Source organism: Pseudophryne corroboree, chromosome 1 (assembly GCF_028390025.1).
Source record: "Pseudophryne corroboree isolate aPseCor3 chromosome 1, aPseCor3.hap2, whole genome shotgun sequence".
In the NCBI taxonomy this organism is placed as follows: Eukaryota; Metazoa; Chordata; class Amphibia; order Anura; family Myobatrachidae; genus Pseudophryne; species Pseudophryne corroboree.
The window spans coordinates 582,831,665-582,844,809 of NC_086444.1; positions in this window are offsets into that span (position 1 = coordinate 582,831,665).

The window sequence follows — 13,145 nt, forward strand, 5'->3', positions numbered from 1 at the left end:
ACCTCTGTGTCGTCAAGTATACTATCCATCCATACCTGTGGTGCATTTCAGTTTTGTACAGTTTGCTGACCACGAGTATATAATATATAGCAGTACGGTACAGAAGGCCACTGCTCTACCTACCTCTGTGTCGTCAAGTATACTATCCATCCATACCTGTGATGCATTTCAGTTTTGCACAGTTTGCTGACCACCAGTATATAATATATAGCAGTACGGTACAGAAGGCCACTGCTCTACCTTCCTCTGTGTCGTCAAGTATACTATCCATCCATACCTGTGGTGCATTTCAGTTTTGCACAGTTTGCTGACCACCAGTATATAATATATAGCAGTACGGTACAGAAGGCAACTGCTCTACCTACCTCTGTGTCGTCAAGTATACTATCCATCCATACCTGAGGTGTATTTCAGTTTTGCACAGTTTACTGACCACCAGTATATAATATATAGCAGTACGGTACAGAAGGCAACTGCTCTACCTACCTCTGTGTCGTCAAGTATACTATCCATCCATACCTGAGGTGTATTTCAGTTTTGCACAGTTTACTGACCACCAGTATATAATATATAGCAGTACGGTACAGAAGGCAACTGCTCTACCTACCTCTGTGTCGTCAAGTATACTATCCATCCATACCTGTGGTGCATTTCAGTTTTGCACAGTTTGCTGACCACCAGTATATAATATATAGCAGTACGGTACAGTAGGCAAGTGCTGTACCTACCTCTGTGTCGTCAAGTATACTATCCATCCATACCTGTGGTGCATTTCAGTTTTGCACAGTTTGCTGACCACCAGTATATAATATATAGAAGTACGGTGCAGAAGGCCACAGCTCTACCTACCTCTGTGTCGTCAAGTATACTATCCATCCATACCTGTGGTGCATTTCAGTTTTGCACAGTTTTCTAACCACCAGTATATAATTTATAGCAGTACGGTAAAGAAGGCCACTGCTCTACCTACCTCTGTGTCGGCAAGCATACTATCCATCCATACCTGTGGTGCATTTCAGTTTTGCACAGTTTGCTGACCACCAGTATATAATATATAGCAGTACGGTACAGTAGGCCACTGTTCTACCTACCTCTGTGTCGTCAAGTATACTATCCATCCATACCTGTGGTGCATTTCAGTTTTGCACAGTTTGCTGACCACCAGTATATAATATATAGCAGTACGGTACAGTAGGCCACTGCTCTACCTACCTCTGTGTCGTCAAGTATACTATCCATCCATACCTGTGGTGCATTTCTGTTTTGCACAGTTTGCTGACCACCAATATATAATATATAGCAGTACGGTACAGAAGGCCACTGCTCTATCAACCTCTGTGTCGTCAAGTATACTATCCATCCATACCTGTGGTGCATTTCAGTTTTGCACAGTTTGCTGACCACCAGTATATAATATATAGCAGTACGGTACAGTAGGCCGCTGCTCTACCTACCTCTGTGTCATCAAGTTTACTATCCATCCATACCTGTGATGCATTTCAGTTTTGCACAGTTTGCTGACCACCAATATATAATATATAGCAGTACGGTACAGAAGGCCACTGCTCTATTTACCTCTGTGTCGTCAAGTATACTATCCATCCATACCTGTGGTGCATTTCAGTTTTGCACAGTTTGCTGACCACCAGTATATAATATATAGCAGTACAGTAGGCCACTGCTCTACCTACCTCTGTGGCGTCAAGTATACTATCCATCCATACCTGTGGTGCATTTCAGTTTTGCACAGTTTGCTGACCACCAGTATATAATATATAGCAGTACGGTATAGTAGGCCACTGCTCTACCAACCTCTGTGTCGTCAAATATACTATCCATCCATACCTGTGGTGCATTTCAGTTTTGCACAGTTTGCTGACCACCAATATATAATATATAGCAGTACGGTACAGAAGGCCACTGCCTTATCTAGTTTTGTGTCGTCAAGTATACTATCCATCCATATCTGTGGTGCATTTCAGTTTTGCACAGTTTGCTGACCACCAGTATATAATATATAGCAGTACGGTACAGTAGGCCACTGCTCTAACTACCTCTGTGTCATCAAGTTTACTATCCATCCATACCTGTGAAGCATTTCAGTTTTGCACAGTTTGCTGTCCACCAATATATAATATATAGCAGTACGGTACAGAAGGCCACTGCTCTATCTACCTCTGTGTCGTCAAGTATACTATCCATCCATACCTGTGGTGCATTTCAGTTTTGCACAGTTTGCTGACCACCAGTATATAATATATAGCAGTACGGTACAGTAGGCAACTGCTCTACCTACCTCTGTGTCGTCAAGTATACTATCCATCCATACCTGTGGTGCATTTCAGTTTTGTACAGTTTGCTGACCACGAGTATATAATATATAGCAGTACGGTACAGAAGGCCACTGCTCTACCTACCTCTGTGTCGTCAAGTATACTATCCATCCATACCTGTGATGCATTTCAGTTTTGCACAGTTTGCTGACCACCAGTATATAATATATAGCAGTACGGTACAGAAGGCCACTGCTCTACCTTCCTCTGTGTCGTCAAGTATACTATCCATCCATACCTGTGGTGCATTTCAGTTTTGCACAGTTTGCTGACCACCAGTATATAATATATAGCAGTACGGTACAGAAGGCAACTGCTCTACCTACCTCTGTGTCGTCAAGTATACTATCCATCCATACCTGAGGTGTATTTCAGTTTTGCACAGTTTACTGACCACCAGTATATAATATATAGCAGTACGGTACAGAAGGCAACTGCTCTACCTACCTCTGTGTCGTCAAGTATACTATCCATCCATACCTGTGGTGCATTTCAGTTTTGCACAGTTTGCTGACCACCAGTATATAATATATAGCAGTACGGTACAGTAGGCAAGTGCTGTACCTACCTCTGTGTCGTCAAGTATACTATCCATCCATACCTGTGGTGCATTTCAGTTTTGCACAGTTTGCTGACCACCAGTATATAATATATAGAAGTACGGTACAGAAGGCCACTGCTCTACCTACCTCTGTGTCGTCAAGTATACTATCCATCCATACCTGTGGTGCATTTCAGTTTTGCACAGTTTTCTAACCACCAGTATATAATTTATAGCAGTACGGTAAAGAAGGCCACTGCTCTACCTACCTCTGTGTCGGCAAGCATACTATCCATCCATACCTGTGGTGCATTTCAGTTTTGCACAGTTTGCTGACCACCAGTATATAATATATAGCAGTACGGTACAGTAGGCCACTGTTCTACCTACCTCTGTGTCGTCAAGTATACTATCCATCCATACCTGTGGTGCATTTCAGTTTTGCACAGTTTGCTGACCACCAGTATATAATATATAGAAGTACGGTACAGTAGGCCACTGCTCTACCTACCTCTGTGGCGTCAAGTATACTATCCATCCATACCTGTGGTGCATTTCAGTTTTGCACAGTTTGCTGACCACCAGTATATAATATATAGCAGTACGGTACAGTAGGCCACTGCTCTACCTACCTCTGTGTCGTCAAGTATACTATCCATCCATACCTGTGGTGCATTTCTGTTTTGCACAGTTTGCTGACCACCAATATATAATATATAGCAGTACGGTACAGAAGGCCACTGCTCTATCAACCTCTGTGTCGTCAAGTATACTATCCATCCATACCTGTGGTGCATTTCAGTTTTGCACAGTTTGCTGACCACCAGTATATAATATATAGCAGTACGGTACAGTAGGCCGCTGCTCTACCTACCTCTGTGTCATCAAGTTTACTATCCATCCATACCTGTGATGCATTTCAGTTTTGCACAGTTTGCTGACCACCAATATATAATATATAGCAGTACGGTACAGAAGGCCACTGCTCTATTTACCTCTGTGTCGTCAAGTATACTATCCATCCATACCTATGGTGCATTTCAGTTTTGCACAGTTTGCTGACCACCAGTATATAATATATAGCAGTAAGGTACAGTAGGCAACTGCTCTACCTACCTCTGTGTCGTCAAGTATACTATCCATCCATACCTGTGGTGCATTTCAGTTTTGTACAGTTTGCTGACCACGAGTATATAATATATAGCAGTACGGTACAGAAGGCCACTGCTCTACCTACCTCTGTGTCGTCAAGTATACTATCCATCCATACCTGTGATGCATTTCAGTTTTGCACAGTTTGCTGACCACCAGTATATAATATATAGCAGTATGGTACAGAAGGCCACTGCTCTACCTACCTCTATGTCGTCAAGTATACTATCCATCCATACCTGAGGTGTATTTCAGTTTTGCACAGTTTGCTGACCACCAGTATATAATATATAGCAGTACGGTACAGTAGGCAAGTGCTGTACCTACCTCTGTGTCGTCAAGTATACTATCCATCCATACCTGTGGTGCATTTCAGTTTTGCACAGTTTGCTGACCACCAGTATATAATATATAGCAGTACGGTACAGTAGGCCACTGCTCTACCTACCTCTGTGTCGTCAAGTATACTATCCATCCATACCTGTGGTGCATTTCAGTTTTGCACAGTTTGCTGACCACCAGTATATAATATATAGAAGTATGGTACAGAAGGCCACTGCTCTACCTACCTCTGTGGCGTCAAGTATACTATCCATCCATACCTGTGGTGCATTTCAGTTTTGCACAGTTTGCTGACCACCAGTATATAATATATAGCAGTACGGTAAAGAAGGCCACTGCTCTACCTACCTCTGTGTCGGCAAGCATACTATCCATCCATACCTGTGGTGCATTTCAGTTTTGCACAGTTTTCTAACCACCAGTATATAATTTATAGCAGTACGGTAAAGAAGGCCACTGCTCTACCTACCTCTGTGTCGGCAAGCATACTATCCATCCATACCTGTGGTGCATTTCAGTTTTGCACAGTTTGCTGACCACCAGTATATAATATATAGCAGTACGGTACAGTAGGCCACTGTTCTACCTACCTCTGTGTCGTCAAGTATACTATCCATCCATACCTGTGGTGCATTTCAGTTTTGCACAGTTTGCTGACCACCAGTATATAATATATAGAAGTACGGTACAGTAGGCAAGTGCTGTACCTACCTCTGTGTCGTCAAGTATACTATCCATCCATACCTGTGGTGCATTTCAGTTTTGCACAGTTTGCTGACCACCAGTATATAATATATAGAAGTACGGTACAGAAGGGCACTGCTCTACCTACCTCTGTGTCGTCAAGTATACTATCCATCCATACCTGTGGTGCATTTCAGTTTTGCACAGTTTGCTGACCACCAGTATATAATATATAGAAGTACGGTACAGAAGGCCACTGCTCTACCTACCTCTGTGGCGTCAAGTATACTATCCATCCATACCTGTGGTGCATTTCAGTTTTGCACAGTTTGCTGACCACCAGTATATAATATATAGCAGTACGGTAAAGAAGGCCACTGCTCTACCTACCTCTGTGTCGGCAAGCATACTATCCATCCATACCTGTGGTGCATTTCAGTTTTGCACAGTTTTCTAACCACCAGTATATAATTTATAGCAGTAAGGTACAGTAGTCCACTGCTCTACCTACCTCTGTGTCGTCAAGTATACTATCCATCCATACCTGTGGTGCATTTCAGTTTTGCACAGTTTGCTGACCACCAGTATATAATATATAGCAGTACGGTACAGAAGGCAACTGCTCTACCTACCTCTGTGTCGTCAAGTATACTATTCATCCATACCTGAGGTGTATTTCAGTTTTGCACAGTTTACTGACCACCAGTATATAATATATAGCAGTACGGTACAGAAGGCAACTGCTCTACCTACCTCTGTGTCGTCAAGTATACTATCCATCCATACCTGTGGTGCATTTCAGTTTTGCACAGTTTGCTGACCACCAGTATATAATATATAGCAGTACGGTACAGTAGGCAAGTGCTGTACCTACCTCTGTGTCGTCAAGTATACTATCCATCCATACCTGTGGTGCATTTCAGTTTTGCACAGTTTGCTGACCACCAGTATATAATATATAGAAGTACGGTGCAGAAGGCCACTGCTCTACCTACCTCTGTGTCGTCAAGTATACTATCCATCCATACCTGTGGTGCATTTCAGTTTTGCACAGTTTTCTAACCACCAGTATATAATTTATAGCAGTACGGTAAAGAAGGCCACTGCTCTACCTACCTCTGTGTCGGCAAGCATACTATCCATCCATACCTGTGGTGCATTTCAGTTTTGCACAGTTTGCTGACCACCAGTATATAATATATAGCAGTACGGTACAGTAGGCCACTGTTCTACCTACCTCTGTGTCGTCAAGTATACTATCCATCCATACCTGTGGTGCATTTCAGTTTTGCACAGTTTGCTGACCACCAGTATATAATATATAGAAGTACGGTACAGTAGGCCACTGCTCTACCTACCTCTGTGGCGTCAAGTATACTATCCATCCATACCTGTGGTGCATTTCAGTTTTGCACAGTTTGCTGACCACCAGTATATAATATATAGCAGTACGGTACAGTAGGCCACTGCTCTACCTACCTCTGTGTCGTCAAGTATACTATCCATCCATACCTGTGGTGCATTTCTGTTTTGCACAGTTTGCTGACCACCAATATATAATATATAGCAGTACGGTACAGAAGGCCACTGCTCTATCAACCTCTGTGTCGTCAAGTATACTATCCATCCATACCTGTGGTGCATTTCAGTTTTGCACAGTTTGCTGACCACCAGTATATAATATATAGCAGTACGGTACAGTAGGCCGCTGCTCTACCTACCTCTGTGTCATCAAGTTTACTATCCATCCATACCTGTGATGCATTTCAGTTTTGCACAGTTTGCTGACCACCAATATATAATATATAGCAGTACGGTACAGAAGGCCACTGCTCTATTTACCTCTGTGTCGTCAAGTATACTATCCATCCATACCTGTGGTGCATTTCAGTTTTGCACAGTTTGCTGACCACCAGTATATAATATATAGCAGTACAGTAGGCCACTGCTCTACCTACCTCTGTGGCGTCAAGTATACTATCCATCCATACCTGTGGTGCATTTCAGTTTTGCACAGTTTGCTGACCACCAGTATATAATATATAGCAGTACGGTATAGTAGGCCACTGCTCTACCAACCTCTGTGTCGTCAAATATACTATCCATCCATACCTGTGGTGCATTTCAGTTTTGCACAGTTTGCTGACCACCAATATATAATATATAGCAGTACGGTACAGAAGGCCACTGCCTTATCTAGTTTTGTGTCGTCAAGTATACTATCCATCCATATCTGTGGTGCATTTCAGTTTTGCACAGTTTGCTGACCACCAGTATATAATATATAGCAGTACGGTACAGTAGGCCACTGCTCTAACTACCTCTGTGTCATCAAGTTTACTATCCATCCATACCTGTGAAGCATTTCAGTTTTGCACAGTTTGCTGTCCACCAATATATAATATATAGCAGTACGGTACAGAAGGCCACTGCTCTATCTACCTCTGTGTCGTCAAGTATACTATCCATCCATACCTGTGGTGCATTTCAGTTTTGCACAGTTTGCTGACCACCAGTATATAATATATAGCAGTACGGTACAGTAGGCAACTGCTCTACCTACCTCTGTGTCGTCAAGTATACTATCCATCCATACCTGTGGTGCATTTCAGTTTTGTACAGTTTGCTGACCACGAGTATATAATATATAGCAGTACGGTACAGAAGGCCACTGCTCTACCTACCTCTGTGTCGTCAAGTATACTATCCATCCATACCTGTGATGCATTTCAGTTTTGCACAGTTTGCTGACCACCAGTATATAATATATAGCAGTACGGTACAGAAGGCCACTGCTCTACCTTCCTCTGTGTCGTCAAGTATACTATCCATCCATACCTGTGGTGCATTTCAGTTTTGCACAGTTTGCTGACCACCAGTATATAATATATAGCAGTACGGTACAGAAGGCAACTGCTCTACCTACCTCTGTGTCGTCAAGTATACTATCCATCCATACCTGAGGTGTATTTCAGTTTTGCACAGTTTACTGACCACCAGTATATAATATATAGCAGTACGGTACAGAAGGCAACTGCTCTACCTACCTCTGTGTCGTCAAGTATACTATCCATCCATACCTGTGGTGCATTTCAGTTTTGCACAGTTTGCTGACCACCAGTATATAATATATAGCAGTACGGTACAGTAGGCAAGTGCTGTACCTACCTCTGTGTCGTCAAGTATACTATCCATCCATACCTGTGGTGCATTTCAGTTTTGCACAGTTTGCTGACCACCAGTATATAATATATAGAAGTACGGTACAGAAGGCCACTGCTCTACCTACCTCTGTGTCGTCAAGTATACTATCCATCCATACCTGTGGTGCATTTCAGTTTTGCACAGTTTTCTAACCACCAGTATATAATTTATAGCAGTACGGTAAAGAAGGCCACTGCTCTACCTACCTCTGTGTCGGCAAGCATACTATCCATCCATACCTGTGGTGCATTTCAGTTTTGCACAGTTTGCTGACCACCAGTATATAATATATAGCAGTACGGTACAGTAGGCCACTGTTCTACCTACCTCTGTGTCGTCAAGTATACTATCCATCCATACCTGTGGTGCATTTCTGTTTTGCACAGTTTGCTGACCACCAATATATAATATATAGCAGTACGGTACAGAAGGCCACTGCTCTATCAACCTCTGTGTCGTCAAGTATACTATCCATCCATACCTGTGGTGCATTTCAGTTTTGCACAGTTTGCTGACCACCAGTATATAATATATAGCAGTACGGTACAGTAGGCCGCTGCTCTACCTACCTCTGTGTCATCAAGTTTACTATCCATCCATACCTGTGATGCATTTCAGTTTTGCACAGTTTGCTGACCACCAATATATAATATATAGCAGTACGGTACAGAAGGCCACTGCTCTATTTACCTCTGTGTCGTCAAGTATACTATCCATCCATACCTGTGGTGCATTTCAGTTTTGCACAGTTTGCTGACCACCAGTATATAATATATAGCAGTAAGGTACAGTAGGCAACTGCTCTACCTACCTCTGTGTCGTCAAGTATACTATCCATCCATACCTGTGGTGCATTTCAGTTTTGTACAGTTTGCTGACCACGAGTATATAATATATAGCAGTACGGTACAGAAGGCCACTGCTCTACCTACCTCTGTGTCGTCAAGTATACTATCCATCCATACCTGTGATGCATTTCAGTTTTGCACAGTTTGCTGACCACCAGTATATAATATATAGCAGTATGGTACAGAAGGCCACTGCTCTACCTACCTCTATGTCGTCAAGTATACTGTCCATCCATACCTGAGGTGTATTTCAGTTTTGCACAGTTTACTGACCACCAGTATATAATATATAGCAGTACGGGACAGAAGGCAACTGCTCTACCTACCTCTGTGTCATCAAGTATACTATCCATCCATACCTGTGGTGCATTTCAGTTTTGCACAGTTTACTGATCACCAGTATATAATATATAGCAGTAAGGTACAGTAGTCCACTGCTCTACCTACCGCTGTGTCGTCAAGTATACTATCCATCCATACCTGTGGTGCATTTCAGTTTTGCACAGTTTGCTGACCACCAGTATATAATATATAGCAGTACGGTACAGTAGGCAAGTGCTGTACCTACCTCTGTGTCGTCAAGTATACTATCCATCCATACCTGTGGTGCATTTCAGTTTTGCACAGTTTGCTGACCACCAGTATATAATATATAGCAGTACGGTACAGTAGGCCACTGCTCTACCTACCTCTGTGTCGTCAAGTATACTATCCATCCATACCTGTGGTGCATTTCAGTTTTGCACAGTTTGCTGACCACCAGTATATAATATATAGAAGTATGGTACAGAAGGCCACTGCTCTACCTACCTCTGTGGCGTCAAGTATACTATCCATCCATACCTGTGGTGCATTTCAGTTTTGCACAGTTTGCTGACCACCAGTATATAATATATAGCAGTACGGTAAAGAAGGCCACTGCTCTACCTACCTCTGTGTCGGCAAGCATACTATCCATCCATACCTGTGGTGCATTTCAGTTTTGCACAGTTTTCTAACCACCAGTATATAATTTATAGCAGTACGGTAAAGAAGGCCACTGCTCTACCTACCTCTGTGTCGGCAAGCATACTATCCATCCATACCTGTGGTGCATTTCAGTTTTGCACAGTTTGCTGACCACCAGTATATAATATATAGCAGTACGGTACAGTAGGCCACTGTTCTACCTACCTCTGTGTCGTCAAGTATACTATCCATCCATACCTGTGGTGCATTTCAGTTTTGCACAGTTTGCTGACCACCAGTATATAATATATAGAAGTACGGTACAGTAGGCAAGTGCTGTACCTACCTCTGTGTCGTCAAGTATACTATCCATCCATACCTGTGGTGCATTTCAGTTTTGCACAGTTTGCTGACCACCAGTATATAATATATAGAAGTACGGTACAGTAGGCCGCTGCTCTACCTACCTCTGTGTCATCAAGTTTACTATCCATCCATACCTGTGATGCATTTCAGTTTTGCACAGTTTGCTGACCACCAATATATAATATATAGCAGTACGGTACAGAAGGCCACTGCTCTATTTACCTCTGTGTCGTCAAGTATACTATCCATCCATACCTGTGGTGCATTTCAGTTTTGCACAGTTTGCTGACCACCAGTATATAATATATAGCAGTAAGGTACAGTAGGCAACTGCTCTACCTACCTCTGTGTCGTCAAGTATACTATCCATCCATACCTGTGGTGCATTTCAGTTTTGTACAGTTTGCTGACCACGAGTATATAATATATAGCAGTACGGTACAGAAGGCCACTGCTCTACCTACCTCTGTGTCGTCAAGTATACTATCCATCCATACCTGTGATGCATTTCAGTTTTGCACAGTTTGCTGACCACCAGTATATAATATATAGCAGTATGGTACAGAAGGCCACTGCTCTACCTACCTCTATGTCGTCAAGTATACTATCCATCCATACCTGAGGTGTATTTCAGTTTTGCACAGTTTACTGACCACCAGTATATAATATATAGCAGTACGGTACAGAAGGCAACTGCTCTACCTACCTCTGTGTCATCAAGTATACTATCCATCCATACCTGTGGTGCATTTCAGTTTTGCACAGTTTACTGATCACCAGTATATAATATATAGCAGTAAGGTACAGTAGTCCACTGCTCTACCTACCTCTGTGTCGTCAAGTATACTATCCATCCATACCTGTGGTGCATTTCAGTTTTGCACAGTTTGCTGACCACCAGTATATAATATATAGCAGTACGGTACAGTAGGCAAGTGCTGTACCTACCTCTGTGTCGTCAAGTATACTATCCATCCATACCTGTGGTGCATTTCAGTTTTGCACAGTTTGCTGACCACCAGTATATAATATATAGCAGTACGGTACAGTAGGCCACTGCTCTACCTACCTCTGTGTCGTCAAGTATACTATCCATCCATACCTGTGGTGCATTTCAGTTTTGCACAGTTTGCTGACCACCAGTATATAATATATAGAAGTATGGTACAGAAGGCCACTGCTCTACCTACCTCTGTGGCGTCAAGTATACTATCCATCCATACCTGTGGTGCATTTCAGTTTTGCACAGTTTGCTGACCACCAGTATATAATATATAGCAGTACGGTAAAGAAGGCCACTGCTCTACCTACCTCTGTGTCGGCAAGCATACTATCCATCCATACCTGTGGTGCATTTCAGTTTTGCACAGTTTTCTAACCACCAGTATATAATTTATAGCAGTACGGTAAAGAAGGCCACTGCTCTACCTACCTCTGTGTCGGCAAGCATACTATCCATCCATACCTGTGGTGCATTTCAGTTTTGCACAGTTTGCTGACCACCAGTATATAATATATAGCAGTACGGTACAGTAGGCCACTGTTCTACCTACCTCTGTGTCGTCAAGTATACTATCCATCCATACCTGTGGTGCATTTCAGTTTTGCACAGTTTGCTGACCACCAGTATATAATATATAGAAGTACGGTACAGTAGGCAAGTGCTGTACCTACCTCTGTGTCGTCAAGTATACTATCCATCCATACCTGTGGTGCATTTCAGTTTTGCACAGTTTGCTGACCACCAGTATATAATATATAGAAGTACGGTACAGAAGGGCACTGCTCTACCTACCTCTGTGTCGTCAAGTATACTATCCATCCATACCTGTGGTGCATTTCAGTTTTGCACAGTTTGCTGACCACCAGTATATAATATATAGAAGTACGGTACAGAAGGCCACTGCTCTACCTACCTCTGTGGCGTCAAGTATACTATCCATCCATACCTGTGGTGCATTTCAGTTTTGCACAGTTTGCTGACCACCAGTATATAATATATAGCAGTACGGTAAAGAAGGCCACTGCTCTACCTACCTCTGTGTCGGCAAGCATACTATCCATCCATACCTGTGGTGCATTTCAGTTTTGCACAGTTTTCTAACCACCAGTATATAATTTATAGCAGTAAGGTACAGTAGTCCACTGCTCTACCTACCTCTGTGTCGTCAAGTATACTATCCATCCATACCTGTGGTGCATTTCAGTTTTGCACAGTTTGCTGACCACCAGTATATAATATATAGCAGTACGGTACAGTAGGCAAGTGCTGTACCTACCTCTGTGTCGTCAAGTATACTATCCATCCATACCTGTGGTGCATTTCAGTTTTGCACAGTTTGCTGACCACCAGTATATAATATATAGCAGTACGGTACAGTAGGCCACTGCTCTACCTACCTCTGTGTCGTCAAGTATACTATCCATCCATACCTGTGGTGCATTTCAGTTTTGCACAGTTTGCTGACCACCAGTATATAATATATAGAAGTACGGTACAGAAGGCCACTGCTCTACCTACCTCTGTGGCGTCAAGTATACTATCCATCCATACCTGTGGTGCATTTCAGTTTTGCACAGTTTGCTGACCACCAGTATATAATATATAGCAGTACGGTAAAGAAGGCCACTGCTCTACCTACCTCTGTGTCGGCAAGCATACTATCCATCCATACCTGTGGTGCATTTCAGTTTTGCACAGTTTTCTAACCACCAGTATATAATTTA